This window comes from Ochotona curzoniae, unplaced genomic scaffold, assembly GCF_017591425.1.
Source record: "Ochotona curzoniae isolate NIBS_2020 unplaced genomic scaffold, NIBS_Ocur_1.0 contig_520, whole genome shotgun sequence".
NCBI lineage: Eukaryota > Metazoa > Chordata > Mammalia > Lagomorpha > Ochotonidae > Ochotona > Ochotona curzoniae.
Window position 1 is genome coordinate 2,117,597 of NW_024466457.1, and position 18,076 is coordinate 2,135,672.

The 18,076-nt window shown below is 50.0% G+C and overlaps 1 protein-coding gene across 1 annotated transcript in view; it reads right to left on the bottom strand.

Moving 5' to 3' along the window:
* MAP3K14 (mitogen-activated protein kinase kinase kinase 14) overlaps positions 1-17,642 on the bottom strand; it is a 44,998-nt gene extending 27,356 nt beyond the window's left edge. Inside the window, exon 1 of the mRNA XM_040989320.1 lies at positions 17,571-17,642. The gene's annotated coding sequence lies outside the window, so the exon portion shown is untranslated. The remainder of the gene's footprint in view (positions 1-17,570) is intronic.
* Positions 17,643-18,076: the final 434 nt, after the last annotated feature.

Genomic DNA, 18,076 nt, shown 5'->3' on the forward strand with positions numbered 1-18,076 from the left:
AAAAGGGATAATAAATATGAAATCACAAGTTAAAGTAGCATATATAAATAAAAATGTTAATATTTTGTTACAGAATATACATGCATAAATTAAAAGGCCCATAATCAGGGCTAATGGACACAGGCATCCCAGGTGGGCTGCTCCACCTCCCATCCAGCTCCCTGCTGATGAGCCCAGGAGGGAAAGCAGCAGGGGATGGCCCAAGTGCCTGACCCTTGGGATGCCTGTGAGAGATGCAGATGGGGTTGCAGGCTCCTGACTTCACAAGGCCTTGTCCTGGATGATGCAGTCACTTGAAAAGTGAACCAGCTGATGGACGATCTCTGTCTCTCACTCTGTCACTGTTCCTTTTAAATAATGTCTTTAAAAAAAATTGCTTAAAAAAGAATAAGAGCAGACAATCAAACCGCATTTAAAAAGAACCAGCCAGGGCCCAGTATGGGAGCCTAGTAGCCTCTTGCCTTGAATGTGCCGGGATCCCATACGGGCACCGGTTCTAATCCCGGCAGCCCTGCTTCTCATCCAGTCCCTGCTTGTGGCCTGGGAAAGCAGTCAAGGACGGCCCAAAGCCTTGGGACTCTGCACCCACATGAGAGACCTGGAAGATGGTCTGGGCTCCTGGCTTTGGATCAGTTGAGTTCCGGCCATTGCGGCTGCTTGGGGAGTGAATCAAAGGACAGAAGATCTTCCTCTCTGTATATCTGACTTTCCAATAAATAAATCTTTAAACAAACAAAGAAAAAAAGTCATTGCCTTGTGCACGCCAGGATCCCATATTGCCGCTGGTTCATATCCCAGCTGCTCTGCTTCCCTTTGAGCTCCCTGCTTGTGGCCTGGGAAAGCAGTAGAGAATGGCCCAAAGCCTTGGGACCCTGCACTTGCGTGGGAGACCCAGAAGAAGCTCCAGGCTCCTGGCTTTGGATCAGCCCAGCTCTGGCTGTTGTGGTCACTTGGGGAATTAGCAAACAGAAGATCTTCCTTTCTGTCACTCCTCCTCTCTGTATATCTGACTTTGCAATAAAAATAAAATAAATCTTTAAAAATAAAAAAGACATCCAGATGTTGGCTAAAAGAAAACAAAATTATATGGAAAAGCTGAACATACGGGGAAGGAACATGAAGGGAAGGTGACAGTCAAGACTAAGAAAAGACAGGTCGTATTCACATCAGACAGAGCCTTAGGACAAGAAGATTTTAGCAGTGTCTCACAGGCCCCTCATGGTTCGATGACTGCAGCAGGTAGAAGCTTTGGGGTGAGCAAGGTGGCAGCCTCAGGTGCCCTGTCCAACAGCAGGCTCTTAGAACACATGCTGGCCCTGCTGGCTGCTGGGCCCTGGGCAGTATTGGGGTAACCCCAAGGAAGACTATGCAGTCCCAGGGGAGCTCAACCCGGTGTGGACAGACTGAGCAGTCAGACACACAGTTTGTACAGCAGAGGAACTCAAGGACAGACTCACAGAGGGACACCCAGTCTGGAGGGGTCTTACAGGACGTGGTGCCGGGGCTGAGGCTCAGCAGTGAACCAGAATTGTCCCAGAAAAAGGGAGAGGGTGATCCAGATGGAGGAGCCACAAGGGGCAAGGCTCTATGGCAAGTGCATGGAGGACACACAGCTTCCAGGTACAGATGGGAAAAGCTGAAGTCAGGCAACTGTGGGAAGCGAGGCTGGAGGTGAGGCCCAAGGATGTACTTGGTCTTTATATATCCTGAGGGCTTAAGTTCTTAAAAGAGCCAGGCAGGTATCATCCTCCCAGGTTCTTGGGGGCAGGATTGCAGATGGAGGACATACAGGGAAGGGACACCTGCTGGGCATTAAATGAAAACTGTGTTATAGGCACAAACCCCTCCCTCTGGCAGGGTTAGCAAGCTCCTAGGCCACAGGCCTTTCGGAGGCTTGTCCAATGCTTGGAGCAGGAAGACAGAGTGGGCCTGTGATGGGTGGGGCTTAGAAACATACAGGGAGGACCCAGCACAGTGGCCTAGCGGCTAAAGTCCTCATCTTAAATGCTCCGGGATCCCATGTGGGCGCGCCAGTTCTAATCCCGGCAGCTCCACTTCCCATCCAGCTCCCTACTTGTGGCCTGGGAAAGCAGTTGAGGATGGCCCAAAGCCTTGGGAACCTGCACCCACGTGGGAGACCCAAAAGAGCTCCTGCCTCCTGGCTTCTGATTGTTGCAGTACTAGCTGTTGTGGTCACTTGTGGAGTGAACCATCAGATGGAAGATCTTCCTCTCTGTCTTTCCTCCTTTCTGTATATCTGACTTTGCAAAGGAAATGAATAAATCTTAAAAAAAAAAAAATAGAAAAGAAACATATGGGAGGATGAAGGAAGGTATAGCACGGGGGTCCTGAGAGTGTAACATAGCTGAAGGATCCTTGCAACCGGTCTCCAGGTCTGCTTAGAGTTGGTTTCCCAGGAGAGCCATTGCTGAGGAGGCATTTCTCATTAAGGAGGATATGAAATGTGAAGGCACATTAATCATCCAAGTGTCACAGATCAATTCCACAGAAAGAAACCTGACCTACCCACAAACACTCAGTCTCACTGCCAGGCCCACAGACCCTATGGCTGGGTCAATACACTTTGTGGAGACAGATTTATGCCTGCCTTCCTGCTCCCACGATATGCTGGCTGTGGTCTGCAAGTCTCAGGATCACAGTCACAGACACTGAGGAGGCACCTTTGGGTGCCTGGGAATGGGTCTCAAGCAGCTGCTCCCTGACCTTGGTCCATCCTACATGGATGCTGAGCTAGTCCTAAGACATCATGGCCTTAAGACAACCTCAAGCTCAAAGACATCTGCTGGCTCTGCACTGCTGGCTCTGCACTGCTCACGGGCCCCGTCCCAAGTCTGTGGTCCATAATCTATCTGACCACTGCTTCCCTAAATACAGGGTTTGGCTCTGGCCTGCCTGCTTTCTCTACAACCCCAGCCACTCAGCTCTACAAGTCTCTGGAAACGGGGGATGGGGGGGTGTTGTACTTCCTGCTCATCTTCCAGAGACCAGGCTCTGGCTTTCTGTCCTACCTGACAACCTGACGGCCTCCCATTCTGACCATCATGGCATCTGCTCTTCTCTCTCTCTTTTTTAAAGGATTTATTTATTTTTATTGGAAAGGCAGATATACAGAGGAGTGAGACAGAGAGGAAGATCTTCCATTCGATGGTTCACTCCCCATGTAGCCGCAATAGCCAGTACTGTGCCAATCAGAAGCCAGGAGCCAGGAGCTCTTTTGGGTCTCCCACATGGGTGCAGGTTCCCAAGGCTTTGGGCCATCCTCGACTGCTTTCCCAGGCCACAAGTAGGGAGCTGGATGGGAAGTGGGGCCGCCAGGATTAGAACTGGTGCCCATATGTGATCCCGGCATGTGCAAAGCGAGGACCTTAACCACTACACTATTGCACCAGGCCCCACCTGATCTTCTCTTACAGATGAAAGAACCTGAGACACAGTGAAGTGCCACACCAAATGAGGACAGCTGCATTCTGTGTGTACAACTGCAATGCACAGCTGGAACAAGCAGAAATACAGAAATAGCTGTGTAACCAAGGATGTTCCAGCATTTTTTTGTAATAGTAAGAAACTGAAGCAAAAATGTCTAGTTATAGGAGAAAGCTAATTATAACATAAACATAGCACACTCATTAGTTATCAAAATTAAAATCAATTTTAATAATATGAAGAAATGCTTACAAGATATAATGTTAGCAGAAAAAGGATATGTGTTATACCTAAAATACGATTTAGGGCAGGCATTTGGCCTGGAGGTGAGGGCACTTCCATGCCAGATGGACGCACCCAGGTCTGACTTCTGGCTCCAGCTTCCCGCTCCAGATTCCTTTGATGATGACAACAAGCTAAAGGGAGCAAGGATCTCTGGGGACAGCAGGAACATCTAGGAGGCAATGTTCCTGGGTAGCGTCTCATCACCACGTGGTGTGCTGACCTTCCCCTGTCACCCCAGCATTCCCTCCCCAGAACCTTGCAGGCCAGTCACTGGGCTTGGCCACTAGAGGACTGCAGCTGTGTGAGCCCACCTCTCCTGGCTTCAGTTCCCTTCCTTCCTTCTTTCTTTTTTTCTTACCTTTCCTTTCCTTTCTCTCTCTTTCTCTTTCTTTCATTATTTCTTTCTTAGATTTATTTGATTTGCACTAGAAAGCCAGAGATACAGTGTACAGAGAAGAGGAGAGAGAAGGAGGAAGATCTTCCAGCCAATGATTCACTCCCCAAGCGGCCGCAATGGCTGGAGCTGAGCGGATCCAAAGCCAGGAGGAGCCAGGAGGAGCCAGGAGGAGCCAGGAGCCTCTTCCAGGTCTCCCATGCGGGTGCAGGGTCCCAAGGCTTTGGGCCGTCCTTGATTGTTTTCACAGGCCATAAGCAGGGAGCTGGATGGGAAGCAGGACTGCCGGGATTAGAACCAGTGCCCATATGGCGTCCCAGCGCATGCAAAGCAAGGACTTTAGCCGCTAGGGACTACTTTGGGTCCCCTGGTTTGGGTTTTCATTTCACTCCCTTTTTTTGTCCCCCACCCTGGGAACTGATGATTTTCATCAGTTGTGGCCCCAGAAGTAGCAGAGAGCTTAGAGACACCCCACCAAGCAGACCCTGCCGCCAATGGTCACCACTTCCTCACTTTTATTTATAATCACCCAATGACAAGTGTCTGTAGTGGTTACAGGCTTGCTGTTGGGGTGCAGAGGATGCTATTGGGTGTGAGGGAATCCCATTAAAAAGGGGGAGCACAGGAGAACTGAACCAGACAGTAAACTAGTACCCCTCTTCAGCTGCTGTTGAAACATGAGATTGGAAGGTTTGTCCCAGTCTGGGAAACCTAAAGGAGGCTGGGCTGGCTAGCTTTTCCTATCTGTCTTATATCTAAATTCAGATTCCATTTTTTTAAAAAAAAGATTAGTTATTTATTTGAAAGAGTTACAGAGCAATATCTACCATCTACTGGTTCACTCTCCAAATAGCCACAATGACAAGAGCTGCTTCCAGGTTTCTCACCTGAACCATATTTTACTGCTTTTCTAAGCACATTAGCAGGGAGCTATATTGGAATTGGAGCAGCCAGCACTCACACCAAATGCTGGCTCTGCAGGTAACGGCTTAACCCACTGTAACACCAGCACTCTGACCTTGCTTTAAAAAAAAAAATCCACTTTTGAAAAAAAAAGGGGTTTTTGAAAGAACAATTGCTTTTGTAAGCAATAATTGCTCACTGAAAAAAGCAAGCAAACAGTTTATGCAAAACTGCACAGACAAGCCCCATGCTGTTTCTACCTCCTGGCACTGTAAGACATGCTGAAGTAGGCCTGCTGCTCAGTCCCACGCCTGGAGTCCTTCCACGACTTCTACTCCGTAAGATACCCTGGTCCAGACAGCCTGGAATTTAGACACTTCTCCAACACATGGAAAAATGTTTTCATGTTTTACTTCTAAGTAATACTGCATAAAGCCCTGTCCTTATTCACACTGCTGTGTAACTGTAGGAGTACTTCCAAGTGTTGACTTTCTGGGACAGATCTTCTGTGCAACCCTCTGGACTCCTTCCTCCTGGTACTATGTCAGGGAAGTAGGCAGCACTAGATTGTGGTCCCCAAACCCTGAGGTTGATATTTGCTGAAAAGATACCATCCTTGCCTTCAAGGTGCCTGTAATCCAGTTGGGGAACATAGTTGGGTAGATGGGCAAGTAAATGATAAAGGAATCCCATAGTGATTTCTGGATAAGCAGGCCACTTGTGGAAATTTATTCTAATACATCACTCACTATTGGGATGGCTATTAGTTATAGAATAGGAAGGTCTTGGAGTCAAAAGATTTGAGTCTTAGTTTCTCAATATTCTGATCAATGAGCAGGGCAGGTCACTTAATTTGAGATTCAGGTATTTCATCTGTAAAATAAGATTCTCAAACCTGTTATAGGTTGATTAACTCCAAGAACTAAGAGTGTTTCAAACAGTTCATGGAGAGGTCAGTGCTGGGTGTGGTACAATGGGTTTACGATGCCAACAGCCCATATATGAGCACTAGTGTAAGTCCCAGCTTCCAATCCAACTTCCTGCTAAGGCACCTGAAAAGGCAGCAGAAGATACCTTAAGTACTTAGGCCACTGCCACTCCCATGGGAAATCTGGATGGAGCTCCTGACCCCTGGCTTCGGCCTAACCTTGGTTGTTGGGGTCATTTAGGAAGTGAACCAGTATATACAAGATCTCTCTGTAAATGTCTTTCTGCCTTCCAAAGAAACAAATCTTTAAGAAAAAAGTGAAGATGTTTATTTTGGTGTAAAAAGATGTTAAATCTATGCCTGTTTAACACGAAATATTCTCAACGAGCTTTTCCAGGACTCTTTCAATGCAGTGCCTGGCAGGCCGAGGACATCTGACCTGTGCATGTCAGCAGGAGCCCGGGAGTGGAAGCTATGACAGGGTCAGTGTCCCACCTGTGCAGGCAGTGCTGATGCCCACCCCGCACAGCTCTCACCAAGGGCCCTGTGTTAGGAGAAATGTCTAGAACTGACACTGCCCAAGGAGGAGGTAAAGAGTCCGAGAGCAGAGGGGCAGAGAATGGTCAGCAAGAAAAGGACAATCTAGGCCCGGCGTGGTAGCCCAGCGGCTAAAGTCCTCACTTTGCTCGCACTGCCCAGGCAGTCCTGCTTCCCATCCAGCTTCCTGCTTGTGGCCTGGGAAAGCACTTGAGGACGATCCAAAGCTTTGGGACCCTGCACCCAAGTGGGAGACCTGGAGGAACCTCCTGGCTCCTGGCTTTGGATAGGCTCAGTTCCAGCCATGTGGGGAGTGAATCAATGGATGGAAGATCTTCCTCTCTGTCTCTCCTCCTCTTTGTATATCTGACTTTCCAATAAAAATAAAGGAAATCTTTAAAAGAAAAAAGGAAAAGGTCAACCCATAAGACTGTCCTCTAAAGAGCCTTCTATATGTGGAGTGGACCAGCCTCTGCCTCCATTGCTGCTGCGGTGACCTGGGACCTACCATCACGCTCAGCAGCCAGCTCTGACATGAGCTGTACTCTGGTCAGCTCTGGCTATTTTCTGCAATCCACTGCCATCTGTATACACTTAATTACATGTTAATTGTCAATAGTAATGCAAATTAATAATGCTACCATTACTGTTTGCTATGTATTAGGCAATGTATGAATCACATCTTGAATTTCACAACCCCACCATCAGGGTACCAATACTGTTTCTTCTACATGAAGGAAGAAACTGAGTCTGGGTAGGTCAAGAAATTTGCCCCAGGTTACTGCAGGGAAGTGGCAGCAGCAAGCTTTGCACATGGGACTTTTATGTCAAAGCCCATACTCTTAGCCATGACACTGAATTCACTTTCAAGTGATCTAAGCTTTAAAAATTGGGACCTAAATGCAGAAGCTGTCACAAGCCAAAGATTTGTTAGTGAGAAACCCAGGGACTGACCCAGGAGGAAGCAACTTAATTAGGAAGCATGAACATAGCTGACAATGTTTGGGGGAAAAGCAGCTTTAAAATGACAATGGGGGAGCAGGGGTTCCAAGAGGGCTTCGTGGCAATCTCAGCCCACAGGTACCCCGTGTGACGGGGCCCTCTCAAGGGCTAATCCAATCACAAAGTTAAAATGTGCCACTCATTTCATAAAGCCTAGCTACAGGCTCCTGGAGCTTATTTTACTATTCTTCCATAACAAAGCATTGAACATCAGCTGCTAGCTTCGTAATTATGATCACACTATTTTGTTCCTAGATCCCTGGCATACAACTTTTGATAAGCTTTAAGAGTATGACAGTGGCTAGCTTTGTGGTAAATTTGATTAAGCCACCACCTAGGACCAACATCCCATGTCATATCAGTGCTGATTCGAGTCCCAGATGCTCCAGTTTTCTGCTAGTATCAGTGGAAGATGGTCCAAGTATTTGGGTCCAGGCCACCAAGCTGCAAGGGCTGGGTGAAATTCCTGGCCCAGCCCTGGCTATTGTGGACATCTAAGGAGTAAACCAGCAGATGGAAAATCTCTGTGTGTCTTCCTCTCTTTCTGTAATTCTACCTTTAAAGTGAATAAATAAATATTCCTAAAAAAGTGTGACAACGGTATCTTAAATTTAACTTTCAAATCTTTCAGAAGGAAGCTGACAGCAAACAAAAGATGTCACAGAGGGCATCACCAAGCTACTGAGATCAATATGGAACTGGAATATGTGAGTACATGGAGGTAACAGCAGCAAAACAACAAAACTGAACCACAAGTCTACTTCATTTTATGCAAAAAGCACAAGGAATTTTGTGCATTCATTACACACACAAATATCAAATGTCATTGAAATCTATAAGCTGGGGTATTTTGTGTAACTGAATATTCAGTTTTGGGGAGGGGCCCATAGTGAGTTTCATCAAATAGTAACTAACTCCTTAAGATTGTACTGCACACTACTCTCACCAGAACCAAGTAGCTTCTATGATAAATCAGAATGCACTTTCTGATCTTGCCAACCCTTGAATCATCACTACAAGCAATGTTTACGTATGTGAAAAAACACTCTCCTTATTTAAACTATTCAGATAGGATTCTGGGCAAGGAGCAGCTCCTCAGGCTACTGTCGATTGCACTGAAATCCAACCCACTGCCCTTTTCTGGGTTTCTAGACCTGGCTTTCACAGGTGGAACTGGCTTCAAGCAGGGTCTACAAGTCTTTAAGAGATGAAGCGAGACAGGTTTAGCCACCTTGTGAGGGGAGAGGCTTCAAGTTCATGCAGTCACCATGACTGGTTCTGAAATTGAGGAACTAGTTTGAGGAACTTCAGAATAAACAAGAAACCCAGAGACTCTCAGCTTTCCACAGAAGACTTCCAACACTTAGGGGAGATGGAAGGAAATACACCGCATGGCTGGCCCCACCCTCTGGCAGTGGAACCCTGACTATGACCTAGTTTCAGAGGTCGTACATTTAACCCATCCCCGATGATAAAGGGTCATACTTTTGCCTTCCCCTTGCCATGGAGCAAAGGGTTTGGCACCCGTCTATGACAGGGAATATTCTCAGATCTCAGAGCAATGCTGGGTAAAGGAAAGTAAACTTTCAGGCAGCCCGTAGCTCTCTCATCCTCCCTCTGGCCAGTGGAGCCTAGTGGGAGAAGTTTGGCTTGTAGCCTTGTATTTTCATTCAACAACAAGTAGCTACCACATTCCAGGCACTGCGCTGGCCTGCAGGAGCAGGATGGCACCCAAGACTGCTCAGAGGTTCACTGTGGTCACCCTTGAAAGGCCTTGAGTGCAAGACCTAGTTGCCAAGAGGCAGCACAGCTCAGGACTCGAGTGGTTTTTTGTGGCACCAAACACACAGGGTTTTGTCAGTGGAAGGGGAAAAGCCAGCCATGACTCTTCCAGTTGGCCTCTTATTATCTGCCTCTGCTCTGGACTCTTTCAGCACACTCTATGATACAGCCTGCATGTTTGAAAATATTTGCCTTTAACCAGGGCACTGAGGTTTACAGATTGTGACCAAGCTTCTATTCTAAGCTGACAAAGGTCCAGGCCCCAGAGTAAGAGAACCTGGAGGATGCTCATGCTTGCGGAGCGAGGAGGGCTCTGCCCTGAGGGAGCTCTGTGAGTGGCAGGTGGATCGGCTCCGGCTGGAGAAGGATGGGGCTGGGCGACCTTCTTCATTTCTCACAGCTCCCAGTCAGGGCTCCCATTCAGCAGCACTTGTCATGTTCCTGCCTCCCTGTCCATCTTTACCCAGCTCTGGCAAACACCTTGAAGGCAATGCCTCGGCAGTACTTGCTTTTACAGACATTCCTCCACTTGTGATGGGGGTTCATGACAGAAACAAGACCATATAGTGGCAGCCCGGGAAAAAAATCCAAATTCAAATCTAAATTGTGGGGCCTGGTACAATGGTTCAATGACCTAATTCTCCCCTTTATTTTTTTTAAAAAAGATTTATTTATTTTTATTGATAAGTCAGATATATAGAGAGGAGAAGAGACAGAGAAGAAGATCTTCCATCTTCCCCAAGTGGCAACAACGGCAGGTACTGAGCTGATCCGAAGCCAGGAACTTCTAGGTTTTCCACACAGGTGCAGGGCCCCAAGGCATTGGGCCATTCTCTACTGCTTTCCCAGGCCACAAACAAGAAGCTGGATGGGAAGTGGGGCCACCAGGACACAAACTGGTACCCATTTGGGATCCTGGTGTGCGCAAGGTGAAGACTTTAGCCACTAGGCTATTACGCCAGACTCTAATCTTTCCCCTTCAAGCACCAGGCTCCCATATGGGCATTGATTTGTGTTCTGGCTGCTCTGCCTGTGTGTCCATGCTATCAGCTAGCACAGATGACAAGCATTAACTGAGTGAAAGAAAGACCAACATGCTCCTGAGGAATACCGAGTGCGGTGGGCTCTGAGACCTGGCTGGCATGGGGCACTACTGTCCACACTGTCCAGCCACCTGCCCTCCTACCTGCACACAGGGGTCACAGCATGACTGCACTCTGACTAGACCCTGGCAAGACGATGTCCCATGTACCTGCTGCTGAGCCATCCCTATTTGATGGCTGACCTGGACCCCCAACCATTTCTATCACTTGAGAAGACGACCTTTCTGAGCCGGGCAGGATCCATCCAGGCTGACTTGCATAAACATGCCAGGCAGGGAGTTGTACATGAATCTTTTACATTCATTTCTGTAAAGCTCTCAAAGCACAGTTAACTGCCAGCTGAGATTGCTACGCATGGGTTCCAGGAACCCGATTCATCTGATTAACCCCTGGGCCAAAGGATTCCATCTGTAATTCTAACTGGCAATCACATTCTCATTGAAGCCTGGTTACTTTTCCTCCCAATTACCCCCAGCATCAACCACAAGATCAATTCTGGCATGGCAAAGGGAAAAATCAATGTCAGCAGAAGGTAGGTGGTGGGGCTTGGTTACAACAGCCCTTCGCACCAACAAGGAGCCAACTTCCGATATGACATCACATTTTGCCCTCGAGGAGGAGCCTCTCACTGAGAGAAGTCAGGCAGACACAGCTGGGATGGTGCCCAACTGTGGCTGCCCTGGCCACCTGCATGTCACAGGCAATATGCCTCTTTTTCAATGGAAGAAAGATGTGGGAGAGCTTCCTGGTGCCCAGTGGTTTTGGATCTTCATCATCAATCAGAACTAGGTTCTGAACGTTCACTCAGGGTTAGGACAGCATTTGCCAAGCTAGGATTGTGCTGTGCCAATGCAGACAACCTTTGAGACTTCCGGGTAACCCTGCCCAGAACTGTATTTTCTTATTAACCTTGACTGCTTTTTGATGAGACGAACTTCACGGTACAAGAAAGCGTCAACTAACAGCTTTGTGTTGACTTTTTCTCAGACGCAGAGCAGCAGCTGCACTGGCTCCACCCTTTCCAGGCCTGGCAGAGGTTGCAGAGAGGCTGAGATGGGGGCTGTGAGGGGAGCACAGGGAAGAGCTGGTTAAGAGAAGAAAACTTCTGCGGCAGGAACAGTTGCTTTGTCCAGTGAGGAGAGCTGGGGTGTTAACTCCAGCCCTGCCACTAGCCAGCAGAACCCACTTGGCTTCCTAGGGTCACTTTCTCTTTTGCAAAATACAGGACTCTGCAAAGGCTAGTAATCACTCTCTCTTTGTAATTTCAGAGCTTTCTTTTGTTAATTTTAAAGATTTATCTGAAAGGCAAGAGGAGACAGGGAGTTTCATGTCCCAAATGCCTGAAACAGCTGAGTCCAGGCAAGGCCCAAACTGTGGGTCAGAAACTCAACCCGTCTTCCATGGAGGTAGAAACCTAAATACTTGAGCCATCACCTGCTGCCTCCCAGGGTGTGCATTAAGAGGAATCTGCACTTAGGAGCAGAGCAGGGACTCAAACCAGGCACTCTGATACATGCCAGCACTGCAAGTAACACCTTAACCCCTGTGCCAAATGCCCACCCCGCTAACTGTTCTTTTTTACAAAGTGGTGAAGATTCATAGATTTGCCCATGCCAGTCTGAAGAGATACTACTGGGCTGTAGGTGCAGGGTTTAGGGGGTCAAGAGGGAAATGGAAACAGAACACTGGCAAGGGAACAGTGGTCCTTCTGTCGCAAGTTCAGTCAGGTCAAGTCTACTTTGGGGGTGACCCCCGACACATGCATGTGTGCCCTGATTATCAGCCATCAAGCCCAGCAGGTTCACCAGTACAGAACAAGATCTGAACAAAACCTCTGCCCTGCCAGATCCCCGATCATGGGAGGATCAGCAGAAGGTACAGTCACCAGATGCTGGGAATGCATGGCTCAGTTATCCCACTGCTGCTGAGTCCAAACAAGAGTGTTAGGGAAGGTGGCAGGTTAAAATTCCAAAAGCTTCCTGCAATCTAGGATTTAACTTAGCCAGGTTCCTCAGAATCCCACCTCAGGTGGTTTAAAACAACAGCAGGTGGCAAAGGATTCCCCCAGAGGTCTTTGCACCAAAGTGCAGCTTCTCTCTCTTTGGTCGATGCCAAGGGATTTCCCAGTGCCCTGGGGCCAAAGCTCCCCTCCACTGCTTTGCTGTCACTGGAAGCGAGCCACTGTCCTCCCTGAAGGTGGCTGGACTCTGGAGTGCAGTGGCACTGCAGACCTGGGCCCAGGGCTCTGACCTCTGCCTCGGGGGTCTATTGGCAGCAAGCCTAGGGGGCCTCTCGTCTGCTTCCTGCTGCCCCACCCGCCACCTTCCCTCTGAGCTCTTGAGCTGGGAAGGAGTGGTCTTCGGCAGTTGACTTCTCAACCAGGTCTGCTCAGGACTTCCTCTGCCATTGTGCTGGGGAGCAAAGGGCCTGTCACCTACACCCCTGAGTGACTCACCTTCCAGAGAAGATGAGCTCTACTAAACCTAAGCAAGGCTGCTTGGGAAACGACTAAGACATCTATCAAACGCACTCTGCAAGGCCAACCAGGGAGCAAGCTAGGGAATGGGGTCCAGACATACGGCTTCTCACTTCTAGTCTGGAGGCAAGGGCTGAGCCACAGCCCCAAGCCTGTTGCTTTCATTTTTGTCTGAGCTGAGCTCCGCGTGAGGCTTGACATCCGGTGATCTATTTTTTCTAAAAACTAGGTTCACTTTAGAAATGACTCTTCGGCCATCAAGACAGCTTCCCCAAGAGACAACACAATGCTATTTAAAGGGAACACCAGCTTGGTGGGAGCTTGTATTTTTGTTTTGTAGTAAGGGGTAAAAATGACTTGAAAATCTATTATGAAACTTTTTTTTTCTTGTGAGATTTAAATGTATTTTTGTGAGTCCCTGAGTACAGACCCAGGGCTCCTGGAACCAGGGTTGGAAGATCAGCTCACTGAGACATACTCAAGAGAAAGAAGGCGGGGTGGAGGGGAGAAGGGGTCCAGTGGGGTAGGTACCTTGCCCTGTAGAACCATGGGTTCCCTCCTAGCCCTCCAAACAAATTCTGTTGATTTAAGGCCGAAGAAGTATCCTCATCTGCTTCTCACTCACAGAGCTACAGCCAGGGTCCCCCTAATCACGTGTGGGACACAGGGAGCCCCCAATAGCCCTAGTTTTGCTGTAGTTCAGAGTCCTGGAGGCGCTGAGAGGTGCCAAGCATGGGCAGAGCCCCAGCCTTCTTTGACTCATCTATAGTTGATGATGGAGGTCCTGGGTGGGTGACAGGGAGCACTGACAGCTAACTACTTCAGGCTGGAGAAATATCCTCCCGGAGGGGCGACTGAGACAGCGACTGTCCTGCCTGGCAGCGTGGCTCTTCCTGACATCATCACCTAGAAAACTGATCTGGCCACAACGTGGTAATCAGCAACAATGGCGACGGCTATCACCACCAATGCTACCACCAACCGCAGTCACAGTGCCCCGTGGTTTCTGTGCCAGGTGCCAAGCTCAGCACGTCATAGACCCTCTCGCTGCAGACTTCAAGCAGCTCTGTGAAGCATTTCTGATGGTAGGAATGGAGGCGGCGGCCCAGCTTCAGAGGGTGAGGGGGTTAGCTGAGGGCACATGGTTTGTGGAAAGTAGCAGTCTCAAGCCTGCACCCCCTTCACAGGGACTCGGGCTACTGCTTCAGATGAGCCACGTGACATCTTTGCTTCTCCCATTTCTGAGTCTGCACAATGGGCTTACACAGATCTGTCTAAAGGACAGGCTATTCATGATTCAGTTTTTAAAAATTAATTAGCAATCAATATCAATGAATAGTTAGTTGATAATACAACTGATGCTGATCATTGATTATTGCAATAAATAGATAAAGCCGCTATCCTGGTTATGTTGTTATGTTCAACATCAACACATTCTGGGGGTAAAAACCCCATATCCTTGGATGAGCAAATTACAAAAAGCAGTGAGGTGCATGGCAAGGCAAAGGGGGTTGGATTTGGGCAGGACACTGATTTCCTATCTTTCCTACTTGAATTCTCCTTACAGGCTTCACTTGTCTCATCTTTGGTCTTATTTTTTTCTTGTAAGTATTGTGTGAAAATACAAAGAATGCAATCACTCCTGAAGTCACAGAAGTGCAAGGAATTTACATCAGGGAGCTAAGCAATTGCAGGATGTGAAATAGAAGGGAAGATCTTGAAACCCGAGTATACAGGAGGGCACAGGGGCTGCAGAGGGAGAGCATCCAGGCAGCGAGCCAAACCTGGAGCCAAGGCCCGCCCTCAGCACGCTCTCCTGCATCACCTGCCCCCGTGCTGGCCATGGCCTTCGGTCTGGAAGTCACTGCTCTCAACACAGCCGCCAGGGCCAGCCAACAAAGGGAGGCCTCACCACACACCGCATTCAAAGCTCCCCTATTCCTAGGAGATGCTTGGCCTACCTCCTCTCCCTTCCTCACGTCCTGGTGCGCAGAGCCCCAAGGGTCAACTTATCCCCAGGACTCCCCAACTCTACCGGCACGCAACTGCACCCCTTTCCACCCATTTTCCACACCAGGGCCATCAAAAGTGCCCATAATGCTCAGAGGTTTCCAGTTTAACTGAAATACTAAAATGGGGCAAACAGGAAGCATCAGACACAACTGCGGTAGTGACTTATTAATCATGAAAGCAGAATTTTACTTGCATTTTAACCTTTTGCCAGGAAAAAAAAAAAAGAGCTGAGGTAGGGCAGCAGCCTAGAGAATTGAGTTGACTTGGACCTTCCATTTCAGCCTGAATTTGGTTTTAAAATATCTGAACTGGGGTTGACACTGCCAGGATAGCAGGTAAAGTCACCCGTTTACAGCGCCAGCATCCCATTAGGGTCACTGGTTTGAGCCTTGGCTGTTCCATTTCCCATCCAGCTCCCTGCTAAGGTACCTAGGAAAGTGGCATAAGATGGCTAAGTGCTTGGGCCCCTGTACACACATGGAAGCTCTGCGCTCCTGGCTTCTGCCTGGGCCAGCTCTGTTTCAGCCATTTGGCAAGTGAACCAGGAGGTGGAAAGTGACTTCCAAATAAATAAATCTAAAAAAGAAGGAAAGAAAGAAAAGATATCTGAACTTTCCCCCAGAAAGAATACCTGATAAACCAACCAATTAGGGATCTATAAGCCCTTCAGCAAGGCAGATCTGTCAGGGAGGGCCATGTGCGAGCCATCCGGGTAAGCAATGAGCAAGAAACTCAACAGTGGCAACCCAGGCTCAGGCTATAGGCGGCACTAAGGAGGGTGCCAGTAGCAACAGGGACAAGGCTGGGAGGAACTCTGACCTCTCCTCAGCTCCCCCAGAGCCAGGTCAGGGGCGGGTGGCCTGTTATCTCTCCATAGAAGCAATCATAAGGGCTGCTGAGGGCTTGCACACCCAATCAGGACCAGCCCTCCTCAGCACCAACTGCTACACAAACACTTGGAGCCGATCACAAAGGAGCCAGTGTTCATCAGCAGAACCAAAATGAGGAACTAAATCTCCATCTGTGGGGGCACACGCCCTCCCCCCAGACGTTTTCTGTTTAATAGGAGGGCTCCCTTGGCAGGGTCTCTGTGGGGCCACTCCCACAGATGCTGACAGTACCCGGGGGCAAAAAACCCCCTTTGAAACGGCTCTTAGTAATCAGACAAGAGCCAGGAGATGACCTAGCGCTTGACAAGCTTATTGCTGGCTGACTGCACAAAAGGCCACACTACCTGGGTGCCTCTTTGAACTGACAGTATGAGAGAGCTTTCAAACAGTTCGTGTAAGCATGGAATGTAAAATCCTTGGATTTTGAGCCCCCGCCCTGCCTGTATTGCATTTATTTGGAGATCTTCTCAGAGTTTCATCACGTCCTTCAAGGATGCTGTGAAGAGGTCCAAAAGGAACCCTGGCGTTGCTTCAAACGAACCGAACAGATATCAGTTAAAAAACAAGAGCCCCTCCAAAAATAGGTAGCGCCAGACAAGCCCTCCGGAGGGGCACTCTCCCTATGAGCAGCGCAAACACCATGCCAAACACGCCTCCCTGCCTCAACATCAGAGATCTAAACCGTGCACCCCATCCAGGAGTCCCAGTTAGGTTAGAAGTGCCAAGTGCGCCTGCGCACAACACCCGCCCCAGTTGCCTCAAGTCTAACCCAGGACAGTCCCACCCAGCTGACCATACAGGTGTTTGATGGAAAAACGAAGCTACAGGTATGCTTACATACTAAGTAAAAACACATCACCCACACAAAGATACTATCTCCCCCTGATCTTTCAGAAAGACTGTCTTTCTAGTTACTGGGTTTTCAACATTTTTCCTGGAATAAAGTTCAGACTGCCATTTTGTAACGCGGCCCTGCTCTCAAACTTAATTTCACTTGCTCTTACAATCTTTCACTGCTAAATTCAGGGCTGCTCTAAGTGGCAGAAACAGTTTTGTCATTTACAACACTCAAGTCTTCCTCACCCACATTCACACCTCGTCCACGCTTCGGGCAACATTTTAACCTTGCTTCAAAGCAAACACTTTCTCAAGTTATTGAGAACCAAGCAGACTCCCGGGTCACTGCACAACGGCCTCGTTCTGCTGGGGACCCGCTGCATGTAGCTGCCCGGGCCACGGAAGGTCTCGGCGAGGAACCGGCAACTACGATCCGACAGGTGAAGCGGGGCGCGGGAGCACAGAGTTTGAGCCGGGTCGGGGTCAGCTTAGGAAGATGCTGCGGCCGCCCCAGCCGGCACTGTCCCACAGGGCGTCCTCGGCCAGGCTGTGCTCCTTTCCCCCAAGAACTACCCAGGGAAGGTGACACAGGTCTCAGGGGGCACGGCGCCTTCTGCAGGGTCCCCCCCGCCCTGGGGACCGGGTCAGGCAGGCGGGGTGGAGCGGTGCAGCGCCGGCGGCCCAGGGCGCCGAGGAAGGGGAAGCTGGGCGCTCCGGCGTGTGGCCTGCGGACGAGCGCGGCCTGGCGGCTTCCAGGGAGCACGGCGGCGGCGGCCATGGCGCGGACAGCGCGTGGGAGAGCGTCCCGGCCCGGTCCCCACCCGGGCCGCCGACCACCAGGACCACCAGGATCACCAGGCCCACCAGCACCCCGGGGCGGCGGGCCAGGCCGCGGCGCTGCCTGGGACGCAGAGGAGACCCATCCCGCCGCTCCCTCAGCGCCGCCGCTCCCTCAGCCGCCCCGTCAGTCACCTACCGGCCGAGCGCTGACGTCCCTCACCCCGCGAGTGGCTCCGCTCGGGCGGCCCGCGATCTCCCACCGCCCGCCGCCCACCACGGCTGCTCGCGGCCCGTCGCCCCGCCCCCGCCGGCCCCGCCCCCGCCGGGCCCCGCCCCCGCCGGCGGCCGCCGCTCGGGCGCTCGCTTCCCGCCTCCTTTCTCTGCCCGGCCCGCGACCCTTGTCCACACCCACTCTCCCAAGCTGGCTCTTGAGACGGCCCGTCCTGACTGGCCCGTCGTCCCGCTCCCTAGCAACCAGAGGCGAACGAACGAGGCCTAGTTTTCCAGAAATGGGCACCAGTTCCGGACAAGGTTTATACAGAGCAGACAGAGGGAGGACGATTTAGGACTGAAGACGGAGGCGGCTACGCATGCGCAATCGGCGTCTAAGTTTTTTTTTTTTTTACCGGTCTTGTTCTGGAGTTTACGGGAAGGAAGGGAGCGTGTGCGCATGCGTGGGAACTCCCAGCACTCTAGCTCCGG